We start from the raw sequence: 14,364 nt of genomic DNA on the forward strand, positions 1-14,364 counted from the left end.
TAGCCTCCACATTTAGCAGCACAAAGAACTCGTTTTGACTCCATAGATTTCACTGTGCTTTGTTTTAATATACAGTTTTTTAGGCAGGTCTTTTTGAATTCCCAGACCAGTTCCAACATGTGTGTGTGCAGTAGGGGATTTTTCCCATGTATGACGCAAAGCAATTCTCAAACACCATCAGGGTGTCTGAAAATTCAACTCAGTTATAATACTATCTGCCCTGAGAAAGCACCGGATTCCCTAGGTTAAGGGCTCATTCCTACAAGACAGCCCTCCCACCACAACTCCAGATGCCAGTCACAAGCCCCAGGCTGTGACCTGTGCATCTGACCTATTGTCTACCGATTGGAGGTTCCAACGACCTTAGGTTGGATTAATTTGCTACAGCATCTCACAGAACTCAGGAAAACACTTACATTTACCACTTAATAAAGGATACTGTAAAGGATATAAGTTAGCAACCTGATGAAGAGAGACACAGGGCAAGGTCCTTGTGGAGCTTGGGGCCTGGCATGGTGGTATATGGAAGTGTTCTGGTTCCCAAAACAGGGAAGGTCTCCCAGATAGGGAAGCAGGGTGCAAGGAGAGAGAGAGAGAGGGGAGAGGAGAGAGGGGAGAGGGGAGAGGGGGTTGAGGGAGGGAGGGGGAGAGAGAGAGAGAGAGAGGGAGGGGTGGAGGGGCATGAGGGAGGGAGGGAGAGGGAGAGAGCCACCAAGAGAGCAAAAGGCTCTTCTCACGGGCTTCAGGAGGGCTTCAGTGCCCAGTTAGGAGTGACTGAGTCATTGGTCCTTGGCTGGTTCCACCTCCAGCCCCTCCTCCCCCTCCTCCAGGGGTTGGGGGTTGGGCCCTGAGAGTTCCCACCCCTCTACTCTAGTTAGTCCCCCTGGCAACTGCCCCTACACCCCAGTGCGATCAGACTCTCCAATTACATAATAAGATACCTATTTGACCTTTTTAGACGAAGCGTTTCAGGAATTGTGGATGAAGATGGAATATATCTGAGAAACATATATTTGATCATCTGAATGACCAAATATACATTTCTTGTAACTCATTATATCACAGCAGGGGACCTTTCCCACTGTGGAAAGAGAATTATCCTTTCCTGTGGAGTCTGTCCCGGGAGTCATGGGGCTGCCTTCCTGGCTGCATCACTAGCTGTGGCAGAGGTGAGAGACTTCACTGTGTCAACGTTGGCTGGAAAACTAATACTAAATTGGCCCGCTCAGGAGCTAGAGCAGAGTCTACTGCCAAGTCGCCCGCCTGCCATGGACATCCCTGTGTTCTTGGGGCTCCTTCAATCCTTACCCAGCTCTGCAGGGGTCAGCTAAGCAGGCAACCAAGCCTGGGTGGCCATTCCCGCTGACTGGGATCCCTCAGTCCTGGATACTTGGTTCCTGTGTAGGTGGCAGGAGGTGGGGAAAGGGTCATACTTCGTGCATTCATTTTTCTTTCACTTCTCAGAGGCTATGCTGACATTTCTTGAAGGGGGTGGAGGAAGGCCATCAGATGAGCTTTCTGATCTGGGTCACCAAGGTAGGCTCAGGAGGAGGTGTCCACCTTTGGGCTTCACTTTCAATCCCCAAACGCCCTCCCCCGCCCAGGCTCCATACATCTCTGCCGGTGTGATGTTGAAAATCAACATGTTCTTCAGAAAGCCTCACAAGTGACAACTTGGGAACATGGGAGGATGCCCCAACCCACAGCACACGAGGGAATTAGAAAGAACACCAGTGAGAAATCTTGTAGAATCTTGGTGCGCTGAAACTGGAGGAGATCTGTGAGCGGGGCTGATCTGCACCCCTCATTTTACTGATGACAAGACTGAGGTCCAGACAGGAGGGGGCCTTGCTCTGAGTCACCCTGCATGTTAGAGTCCCAACCAGTACAAGCCCCAAGTGCACCCTCTGCCCTCAACACCACTTTTGGGATGAAGGTCGACACATTCTCTTTTTCTTGTTCGTGCTGCCCCTAAGAGATCTTCTGAATTTTGTGCCTGTGTTTCTCACCTCGTCTACTACCACTGCCCTACTAGAGCCCCTTCTTCTCTTCATGTTGCTGAAGTCAGTATTAATAAGAGCAGCAGCCCACACCGAGTGAGCCCTTCTTGTTCATCAGGCCCTATTCTGAACTTTACAGATACGAACACTTTGGAATCTAACAGCACTTTGAGGGGGGTACCCGTTTTATGGATGAAGAAACTGAGGCACAGAGAAGTTAAGCACAAGGTCATAGCGCTGGTAAGTAGTGGAGCCAGATTTGACTTTGGAGTTCATGCTCCCAACCATTTTATTAAATGCCTATAGTGTATATTAGCATAATGGATAACATTATTACTCCATTTTACAGATCGAGAAACTGAGTCTTGGTAAGATTAAGCAAGACAACAAGGCTAGTAAGGAGCAGAGCTGGTTCTCAAACCAAAGCCCATGCTCTGAAACCTAGCTACACCTCTATTTTGTCATAATAACCTCCCCCCATTAAACTGACTGAATCTGAATCTCCAACAGGAGATTCTGAATCCCTTTTAGACGCAACTTTCTTAATTCTTGTCCCTTTTCTTGCAAATTATTAGCTGAGTTTTTAGCTTTTCTGTAGAAACTGGAGTCTCGCTGGTATACCAATCTCATTCTAGCAATGCTCCTTATCTGCGGGTAAGTCTTATCTGGCGATCCTGGGACAGGCTGTCTGAGAATCTCACTAGCTATCTGAGGTGGGGTGCTATTCCTGTCTTCTTTGTAAAAAACATGCAAGCCTTCCTGCCTCCTGGGGCATCCTGTCACATTTCTTGTCTCAAGCCAAGATCTCGCCCTTCGGAAGAACTTCATTTAATCTGATTTCCTCTCTGACCTCATGTCACCCCATCAGTGGGATCTTCTGGTCCCTTGGCGGCCCTCAGTCTCTGTAGGTGGTGGCGTCTAACTCAAACTGCAGAGGAATTGAACCTGTTGTCAGTGCCAAGACTTAATTAACACTCAGGGATTTGTGAGTGGGGTTTGTGCCTGGGACACGTCAGCAAAGTCCCTGGCAGGTCCCACAGGAGGGCTCTGCTCACTGTCTGTCACCCTCAGGAGCCCTGGGAAAGGCTTGAGGATCAGGGACCACCGATGTCTGAGTAGGGGGACCATCTGGCATAGTTTGCCTGTGACCAGAGTTTTGCAGGACATAGGACTTTGAGTGCTCAACTGAGAAAGTCCTGGTCCCCCTGTGTCTGAAACAGCTCAGCCTCGAGGCCAGTGAGAGTCCTTTGCCTTCCTACTTGGCATCAAGGCCCCTCCATTAGTTTTGCTCAGCATGTGAGGGTGTAAGCAGTGGTTTCGTCTGAGCCCAGGCGCTCTGCCCCTGTCCAGGTGAAGGCGACGAGACATGCGCCCAGGCAAGCCGACGCTGGCCCTCAGCAGCCTGCCTGATGGCGTGGGGAAGGGAGACTCACACACAGCGAGGACAGAGAAATGGCCGTGGCTGGTTTAGCTAAGGTGGCGAGGTGCCATCAAAGTCAGAGAGACCCCAGGAAATGATTATACAGCGCATTATTAGGTGATACTGACTATTGACTGTTCACCAATGACACCCATGCGTGGGGTCCTAAAGAATGTACAGAACTCTAGGTAAGGGAAGAATTTGGAAATATGTCCTAGACAATTAAGTGCATCTGGCCACTCACCCGCCAGCACTCAGAGCACGTGGCCTCTGGCCTCCTCCGCTCCTGCAGGCCAGGACCCTTCCTGTTCCCTTGTCCCCGACCACGGCCCTCACTGGGCTTCCAGATCCGCGAAGGGGAGCTGAGACTCTTGGGCCCCGGCTTCAGTCCTAACAGGGTCCCTGGTCTCAGAGATGGCCTGGTGCTGCTCTCTGTTTCTAGGGATCTGTGAATATGACAAACTTCTTCCTTCTCAACAGTCATTTCCAGGTCTGCATGTCTTGTCCTATCTCATAAAAACAAACCCCAGGTACTTTCACAACAGCCAGGCGCAGACCTATGCACTCACTCTCCGTGGATCATCCCACTGAGTCTCAACACAATCTGTGAGGCAGGTGCTATTATATTTGGGGGATGAAGAAATGGAGGCCTGAGTACATGCAATCAAAAGTGCCAGGGCCACGATTCAGAATTCAAGCATGCCCGTCTGAGAGCCTGTACTCCCAACCTCCAGTCTGACCTGCCTCAATTATGATTGAGCAGTTGTCTCATTATTATTATTACACTAGCAGGCAGGGTGGGGCAGTATGGGGTCCCATGTGAAGGCAGACATCAGGTGGGAGAGCTGGGCTATGTTTCTGGTCCTGGTCCTGAGCAGCCCCTGTTGAGAGTTATGAAAGACCCATTGAATTGCTGAATGCTAGGAGGGGGGCAACCGACTGGAGCACACTGTCTCGATGGATTTGGAGGTACCTGGGGCAGCCCCTCTTAGAACTCTCTCCAGGGACCTATTTCCAATCATTCCCTGCCTCCACCCTCTATCAGTGGAGGTTTTAGGTTATGAGCAACAGACACCAGATCTGGGTAACTTCAGCAACACTGATTAGAAGATTACTAGGGTGTTCACAGAATTGGTGGAGAACTTGGCAAGCCAGGGTCAGAGTCTTCACACAACCAAGGGAAACTGTTAGCTAGAAACACAGCAAAGTCACCTTCAGGAACGGTGTGATCAGGGCAACACCTAGTACTCTTATCCCTGGGTTCTCACTATTGCTACCCTTGCATTACTGTTTTTTTTCTGACACTGACTCAAGATTCTAAGTCAGTGAGCACTTTTGGGGGTGATGGGCATGTTCATTGTCTGCACTGTGGTTATGGTTTCATGGACATATAGCTATGTCACAACATAGCAAATTTCACATTTGAAATATTTGTAGTTACTGTGTATAATCTTACCTCAGTAGTGCTGGTTACATAATACCGTCTGGAGAGAGCTCCTGCACCTAGAGCTGGGGCCAGTAGGGAGGGAAGTGGAGGATGAAACAAGAGAATTAGGGGCAAAGGTAGACAGGCCAGCTTCATGTTTGGTAAAGGCTGCACTGGCCAAGGGAGGCAAACCGCAGTTCCTCTTCCTGGCTCCCCCTGAAGGTTCTAGACCCCTGCTGGCTTGTGGTTTGTCAACAGCAAGTTCAATATGTAGCTGATATTAGGGTTTGATAGAGTCACTGTTTTCTCTTCGTCTCCAGCTGGTCCCTGCTCTCAGCTCCTTTCTAACCACCTTCCCCAACTGACCCCTGAGGGGGACCCCACCAAGTCTCAGTCTGGGAGGGGGGACCTTCCGTGATGACATCCACCCTAACTTTAGGAGTGGCATGGAGAAAAATCACAGTGGCTAGAACTTGTTTGGATATAGCATTGTTCAAAGGGATTCTCCAGAAGCAGATGCTGAGATTTAACTTGTTTGAACTTTCTATCTTGAAATAATTATAGAGTCACAGGAAGGTGCCAATACAGTATAGAAAGGTCCCCTATATCCTTTCCCCTTTGCTCTCACTGGTAACATCTTAAATAAAACTACTGTGTAATAGTAAAACCAGGAAACTGACATGGGTACACCAGCACAGACCCTGTTTGGATCTCACCTATGTTTATGTTATTCATTTGTGTGTGTACGTGTGTATATGGGTATGTGTGTGAGCATGTATGTTATCACACGTGGAGGTCTGTATGTCTATCACCACGATCAAGATACAGAGTTTTTCTGGCACCCAAAAGAGCTCCCTATGTGTCCTCTTTACATATAGTTGTCCCCTTGCCCCATTCTTAACCCTTGGCCACTGCTAAACCGCTTTCCATCTCCGGCATTGTTTCCAGGGGCTCTCATCCTAGGAAGGAGGGAAATGCAGACACAGATCTTGGTGTACATGGAATATTATATATAAATATATGTAAATACAAATGGCTACATAAATACAGGAATGAGATTACACCATGACACTTGGGGTGCAGTGGCTGTGACACTCCTGAGGAGGTCTAAATCAAATTAAAACAATCGGAAGGGACCAGAAATGGGATGCTTTCAGCCATTAAAAAAAAAAATGAGGTGTGCTGTGTGAGCTGATATAAAATGATCTTCAAGGCAGATGGTGAAAGTCAAAAGACAGGACGTGTGCTCCAGCACATGCCTGTGTGTGTACAGGCAGCTCTGTAACCACACATCATGTGTAAGTGCACAAACACCACTGAGGGTATCACCCCCGGAAAGCGGGACCAAGGCTGAGGAGGGAGGGAGACTCTCTTTTCCTTGTCTACTCCCTTGTATTGTTTATTTTCACTACATGCATGGATTGCTTTTATTGAAAGGGAAAATTAAATCCTGTTTGGACCCTCCTTAAGCGAGGTTGAACAAAAATTTCGTGTTGTCATCTGTGCTTTCTCCTCTCCCCTGGGTTTGCAAAATGTCCCCTTGGGACTTAGCAGTCTGGAAAGGGGGTTGTGCATACTCTAGTTTCCATGGCAGCCGTTGATCCTGGTGACTCAGATGCAGGCCTGGCCTTCCCAGCCCTGTGTGCAGGGTGCTTGGACTCCCCTCCCCAGGACAAGGGCATCCCCACACCAGCCTGGGTCCCGAATGTGCAAAAGATACCTCTAACAGCACCGGTGTGAGCGAGACAGCAGTGTTAGGCAGACACTGTGTCCAATGCAGCACTCTCTAAACACAAGCGTTCCTTACCTCAAGGCATCTTTACCCTCTGCCTCGGACTACCCAGTTCCCATTCTCCTGTCCTCTGGGGTTGTCTGCTTAGCTGCCTGCGCTGATTTCTAAACACACAGTCCTGTGTGGAGGCTGTCTTCAGGGCAGCCCGTTCTCACATCAGGCCCCCTCCTGGCCTTCTCTGCTTCCTCTCTCAGACCCACAAATGGGAAGAATTGTTGAGCTCCTGATGGGGCTGGAGAACCCTTATTGACTGCAGAAGAAAATCAGGTTACCTTCCAAAAGTGGGCTCCAGAGAGGTTTATGTTCTTTCCTGGGGAGTCAATGAGAGCAATAAATGACATAAATTAATTTCTCAGTAAATTATTGTGATACACAAAATTCTTTGTAAGTTCTTCTCCTTCAATTCATGTATGTCTTGATAGAGTAAAAGTGCAGTAAGAACTAAACTAGCTTTCTTGGGGAGGAGTGAGCTAGGGAAGGGAACACTTGTAGTGGGTCTTGAAGGTTGAGTAGGAGTTCATCAGGGGAAGAAATGAGAAGGAGAGCTATCATGTGCTTGGTGCTAAAACCAAGAGCCTGACTCTGTCCAGAGATTTCCCACACTCTACCATGCTGCCATGGCTCCAAGCCCTCTGCTTCTCTAGGATTTAAGGAGCAGGTTCTGGTGCAACTCTGAGCCTGGAGAGAGGTGATGTCCTCTTGTCAGCAGGCTAAGAGCCTGTGGTATGCCAACGTGCTTCTCTTGTAATGCCAGAGCTCTGGGAACAGGTGGGGGCTACTGCCTGAGAGTAAGGCGTGGGCATTCATGCTGATCCCTGTGGGTGCAAACCACACAGGGCAAAGGGAAGAAAAGGAAGGGACAGAAAAGACAAGGCAAGGTAGAGGGAGCTGGAAAAGGCAAAAGGCAAGCGTGCTTTGGTGGAGGTCTCAGGTCACGGCTCACAGGGGAACCCGGAGACAGACCCTCTCACAAGTCTAACACTTGAGACTCACTTCTCCTTTTTTCAGGAACTCCCAAAGCCTGATGGTTCTTGGCACCTTTTAACAGCAAAAGGCAAGAGTAATATTTTTTTTTTTCTAGCAAAAGGTCTTAGTTTATAGCTTCTAGCCTTATTCTAAGAACCAATTCTTAGGAAATGGATTGAGACATAAATTTAGAGTTCCTGGATCAGGCCAAGATTTTTTTCCCACTTAAGCTGCAAGTCCTCCTTTCTGCCTCATCCTGCTTGCATCTGGGGTGCTGCGCCGAGCCTCGTGTCTGCAGTCAGTCCCTCAGTATGGAGGCTGAGGGAAAGAGCCCTGTGTTAGGGGATCAGAGCACTAGTCCCAGTCTTCCAACTCCTGAGTTACCTCCAGGAAGCCATATGCATGCCATGGACCTCCATTTCCCCATCTAGAAAGGAAGGGTTGCAGCAGGTCTTTCAGAGAAAAAAAATCTGTGTATACATATTGAGGGGGTCAGTTAAAATTTTGCCCACATAACTAAAAATTAATTTTAAGTATTTGGAAACCACTGGAATAAATAATCTCCAAAGCTGTACCCAGACCTAATTTCTGTAAGTCTCTAGACTTCTCCAAGCTCAAGAGTGGAGCTAGAACAGGGAGGAGGCAGACAGGCCTCTTTCTTCAGCTGGGTCCCCCCATGAACCTCCCCTCACCCTTTGCCTTACTTTACAGAAAGGAGTGTGTGGACACACATCGCTTGTCTCCTGAGCTGAACGGTGGCGGCAGCGGCCCTCGTTGCATGTGTGTCCAACGGCTGCCACAATAGGTGGGCTCCAGGGTGCAGAGGAGGGCTGGAGGGCAGTGGGCGGCAGGGACGAGGGTGCCCACCCGGCCTTGGAGCGCTGCCGCACTCTCTCTGGAGAACAGTCCCCCGCTGTCAGTAGCAGGGCCCATCCAGGATGGAGGAAGGAAAGGGGGACAAGAGCTAGCACGTATGCACTGCGACCTGCCAGGGTGTGTATATTGTGGTGTCTCAGTGGAGCCAGACAACCTTATGGAGTAGATCTGAGTAACCCTTTTTCACAGGTAAGAAAAATGAAGATCAGGGAAAGAAGCCTGGTGGCCTCAGGCATCCAGTGGGACCCCAAAGTGCACTTCTGGGGTGGCAGGGCGAGCTGGAGCATCAGGGCCATGACCCCTGGGTGGCCCAACGGGCTCATGTGCACTCAGCTATTTCTGCTTCTGGACTAATTAGGGTTCTTTCTCTGGAACTTGGGAAATGAAGGAGGTGGTTGAGAATAATTAAGACAGCCTCCCAAATGAACAACAATGAATTGAATGTCTCTCCTGGGCCAGGTGCTAATTTGGTTTTTCATCTAACCCTCCAACCGCACATCTGGTAGGCTGGGCAGACAGACCCACGAGGAGAGCTCTTAGAGGGGGTCGGGGCTGCCGGGGAGGGCAGAGGCCCGTCCGAGGCCAGCCCTTCTCACCGTCTCTGGCTCACAGGCCTCACTCCCATCACGGGGCTGCTGGTCGCACTTGCTACACTGCTAACTGTCCCACTTGAGTTCCTTAAGCGCAAGACTTTGTGCTGGTTCCTGTCTCCCTCCTGTCCCAGCACAAGGAAGAGGCAGCCCCTGCAAAGCCTCCGTGTTGGAAATGAGCAATGTGCACCCCAGCTCTCCCACGGAAGGCGTGTCTCTGCCACAGAGGGAAGGAAGGCTGGCAGGCGTAGTGGGGCCCAGCGCATTCTAGTCCAGACCCTGCCCCTCAGTTTGTCCATCTGACTAGTGGAGGCTCAGCATGTCCACCCCACTGGTCCTGCTGGGGTTTCCTGGGATGTGTGTGCACAAGCATTTGGCAATCTGAGAGATAACTTTGCAAATGCCAATGCTCACCATGAACCCCGGGTCCCTGTACAAGCTGTTGCTCAGTCCTCGTTGTCCTCAGGCTGAAGGAAAGTGACTAAAGGTCCAGGAAGCTTACGGGGATGAAATCAGCAACCACTGGTGGAGCTGCTACTCTGGGCCCAGCCCTGCAGGAGGATCACAGTATAAAGAGGAGGAAGACATGTCCTGCCTTCCAGGACTTAAATAGGAGATTTTAAAAAAAATGGTGAGAACTTAATTCCTCTGAAATTTTAAGTATCAGTCAAAATGATAATAAAACTCACTGGAATAATGTTAGGTGACCTTAACTGCCCTGTTTTCCATGGAAAGGTCATTTTAACCCCAGAGGAATGGCCTCCTAGTGTCAGGGACAGACCATATTTCATCTCATTACAATGAACCCTGGTTACATCAGAAGGGAAAGAGAGCTTTTGTTTATTTTTCTTGACCCTAGGGGTGCCAAACTGGTGGACAGGCATCTTGGGGGAGAATTAGCCATAGCAAACATCCTGTAAACAGCAACAGTGAGCCTCTATCCCAGATATGAGTTCGTGATCTGGATGAGTTCAACTTTTTTGGCTTTAAATTATATATCCCTTTGTCTGCTCTTACCGTATGTCTTGGGGCAGGGATCACAGGAAAAAAATGTCCATTGAACAAATAGAGAGAAGAGGTTACTTCTCAGGCCATGCAGTGATATAATAGGCTGGGTGTAGAGGCCACTTCTCCTGATTAATGCCGTGTTGGCCCTTGGTTCCTACTGACCCTCCACAGAACCAGAGTTGGGCCTTGTGGATGGCTGACTGGAGTGGGAAATTCCTCTATGGGATGCAGATATACCTGGCCCATTCACAATAACTGAGTGACTATTCACTCAGTCCAGGCACTGTTCTAGTCTCCAGATTCACTTGTGAATGAAATAGACATAGATAGACATAGGCCCTCACCCTCACGGGGCTTGCATTCTTGTTGAGAAAGGCAGACAAACAACAATAAACGTAAGAAGGAAGCACATGATATAGTATGGTAGAAGATAATACAGGCTGTGGAAAGAAGAGAGTAGAGCAGGGTAATGGGAATCTGTAGTTAGGGTGGAGCGTGACCCAATTTTTAAATAAAGTGCTCTGGGTAGACTTCATTGAGAAGGTGTGAGACAAGCAAAAGCTTGATGGAGGTGAGGGAGTTATCCAGGTAGATCTCCGGGAGAAGTGTGTTTCCAAGCAAGGAATAATAGTAGTGCAAAGGCCTTGCGGCAGAAGTGTACCTGGTATGTTCAAAAGATACTGAGATGGCTACTGCGGCTGGGGCTGTGTGTGTGAGGAGGAGAGTTGGAGATGTGGGCAAATCATGGGGCCATACCATGGAGGGACTATGATTGGCTTTGTGGTTATTCTAAGTAGGATGAAAACCTATCTGAAGGTTTTAAGCAAGGAGGTAACCTCATCTAACTCTCCTTCGAACAGAATCCCCAGGATAGCTAAGCAGAGAACAGACTGTAGGAGGATGAGGGTGGCACAGGGGGGTGAGTCAGGCTGTAGAAGTGATAGGACCTGCTCATGGGCAGGATGCCAGGTAAGTGGGAAAGAAAGGAATAGATGAGCATTCCATAGTTTTTAGTCTGAACAACTAGGTGAATGGGGAAGAGGTCCTTCACTGCGATGGGGACACCAGAGAGGCTCAGAGTTAGGGACACTGTGAGTCCAGTTCAGGATGTGTTAAGTTTGAAATGTATATTGACATCCAGGTGGAGATGTGCAGGAGGCGGTAGACCACAGTTCAGGGCCAAGGTTGGAGCTGGAGACGTGCTTGTAGATGCGCTTGAAAACCACGGAGCTAGATGAACTTAATGGGAAGTGAATCCAGATAGAAAAGCGAAGGGGTCTGAAGACTATGGAGCCCAGTTGTCAAAGGGCAGATGAAACAACAGGATGTATCAGTAAGTCAGGACACTGAGATGGAGATAGTGAGTCAGAAAGGAAGTGAAGACAGAAGTTCAAGAAGGAACGAGTACTCACCTTCGTCAGATGCTGCTGAGGACTGAGAATGACCACCATGTGTGGCCATGAGGAGGTTATTGATAACTTACTAAGAAAGGTTGCTTTGGGGAATCGAAGTCTGATTGGAGTGGGTTCCGAAAAACAGAAAGGAAATGAGGAAGTGGAGACTGGAGGTAGGCAACTCTTCGAGGGTTTTGCCATTAAGGAGATTTGGGGCAACCCTGGAGGAAGAATGATCCAGCAGAGAAGGGGGAAATGATGCATAAAGCAGGGCCACAACTGCAGGCCACCGTGCTTGAGTGGGTGAAGGGATGTGGGCTCCAGGGCACAGGCGGCAGGGCTGGCAGGGAGGAGCACAAGCGGGTGACCCATTGTCTTCCCTGCCATTGGTCCACATCTCTGCTGCCTTCCCTGACTCACCCTGGCAGAGGAAGGTAACTGGGCCAGTGTCTCCACCCTATAGCAAGCGGGAGAAATCCGTGCGTTACAGACTCAGGACTTAAAATCAGACCCAAGAATGAACAAATAATCACCATAGGGCTACAGTGAAAACATGTCACGCCTTTGACAAAAAATGTAGAAAAAAGTACTTTATTCCAAAAAGTGCAATCATCTGGGAGCATTGCTATAGAAAACAAGCTCAGCATCCCTTCTCCAGTAAAACATGCCTGCTTCACCCAAGAAATGAGGAAAAGAGGATTTGGCAATTTTTTCTTCTATGACAATGTTCACTTCATTACTAGTTAAAGGCAAATAAACACTGCAAAATACCACTTTTTGGCTAATGGGCAAATATCTTAAAGGGTGATCTGTAGTATTCACAGGTGTTTGGTGAAACAGCGTGGGAGTGAAAACTGGTTCAAGATTTTGGGGAAGCAATTTGGCGACTTGGCTATCAACACACTTAGGAAAGTTCGTATTTCTGGGCTCAGTAATTCCTGTTTTAGGAATCCATTTAAGAGAAACTACAGAACTTGGACAAAGATTCAATCACACGTTTCCTAAGAAACTTGTTTATGGTTTACAGTAATGGGATAAATATAAGAAAATGAAATGTCCATACATGGAACACTAGTTCGCAACATTTTGAGACATTCAGATTTAATAACATGGAGAAACGCTTAGGTTGGTAAGTGAAAAAAGGTACAAAATTATCCCAAGTGACTTATTCAATACTGTCTTAGGGAATGTACATTCCCTCTTTGACGGTATCTAGTCTAAAAATTATCCTATTTATTGAACTACTTACAAATGTTAATAACTATATTTTTCTCGGTATTTCTGACTGTTTTCTTCACACCAACTGGGGCTGGTTTCATTTCTGCCCATTTTCATTTCTGAAGTTTCTCTTTTTATTAGTGGCTATCTTTCTTTTCTTTCTCTCCTTGAAGATGCTAAAGTATTATGTTCTTTATGAAGTATGCTCAAAGCATTATTTTCACCACTTATAGAACTAATTCTCCCTATTCTTGATCTGACCGGCTGTCTTTGCAGTCTTTCTTTTGGGTCTTTGGGACACCAGCTCTTTGGTTCTTCTTGAATGGTGTGCGTGCATGTGTGCGCGTTTGTGTGTGTTCATTTGGCCTTCTCTAGAATTTTTCAAGTCGCTTCTACCTAGCTTCCTGGGCCTTCCAGTTCAATATTGGCCTTACCGTGGTGGCTTGGGGCTCCCACCCATGGAGACCTGAGGAACTGTGGGTCCAGTCACCAAGCAGCCACTGGCCTGGTCCAGATCCTGGCTAAGGGGCTATGTCAACTTTTTCCTTTGTCTCAAGTACAAAATATAAATCACAATCCCAGGCACAGCTTTTTATGGTCAGTTGCAGCTGTTCTCAGCTCTTTCTCATACGTGAGGGGACCCCCTCAGCTGCGGGGCTCACATTCCTTCTGAACAGCAGGACTCCTAAGAGCCTCGGCTTGCCCGGGACCAGAGCTGACAGGCCCAGAGCTCTTGTTTTTTTGGCCAGGACATGTTTCTGCTTCCTCTCAGGTAACACAGATGTTTATCTTATTTTTGATAGCAGCTGGTCTTAAACATTTTATTTATCATTGCTTCATGTGTGGTACAGATGAGGGGGTCCCCAGAGAGTGAACTTAATGCCGTCCTAGCCAGAGGTCCCAAGCTGTAGCTTCTTACCTTTCTGACTCCGGCTTGTGGGTGTGATGGAAATGACATTAGCAGGTACGCCCACCTTTTGCCGACTGTGGATCCCGGCCTCCCTTACTCCACTGTCGATTCTCTCCAGGCATCCAGAGTGGGCATCTGGTGCCTCACGGGTGCTCAAGTGCCAGCCTGCTCAACCCAGCCCCTCGGGTGCTCCTGGAACTGCCACCAGATGGCAGCCATTCCTCTTGCTGCTCATCAGCTGGTGTCATTTTTGGAAAGCACCCCCAGGGTAAGCGTGACCTCCCGGGCCTCCCCAAATTCAACCCGAGTCTAAGCAATACCAGAGCCACCCAAAGTCTCTGCAAAAGTGGGGAGAGCACCCATTCTTTCTTCAAAAAGCTCAGACCAGAGTTCAAGGACAGATGAAGAACTCTGGAGACCCACGCTTTCCTCTCTTCTTCCCAGACGCCCCCCTAACCCTCTCCCACAAGGCAAACCAGCTCATGCGAATGCGTCCATCGGGCACAATTCTGCTCTGAATCCTGTGCTGGGCTCCCTTCTGCATGAGACCAGAAACACTCAGTTTTAGCAGGGATCTTATCTGGGTGGGTCCATCATAACCAGAAGTGATTTTTTTTTGGTTCTAAGTATCACATTTTATTGCTTTTGAATGCAAACTTCATCCATATTTGAACATTTTATGAGATTTTGATGAATTACTATAGCCAATGATATGTCAGACTTTAATTGCCATCTTTCTTTCTTTCTTTTTTTTTTTTTTTTAT

The sequence above is a fragment of the Manis pentadactyla genome, chromosome 11, assembly GCF_030020395.1.
Source record: "Manis pentadactyla isolate mManPen7 chromosome 11, mManPen7.hap1, whole genome shotgun sequence".
In the NCBI taxonomy this organism is placed as follows: domain Eukaryota; kingdom Metazoa; phylum Chordata; class Mammalia; order Pholidota; family Manidae; genus Manis; species Manis pentadactyla.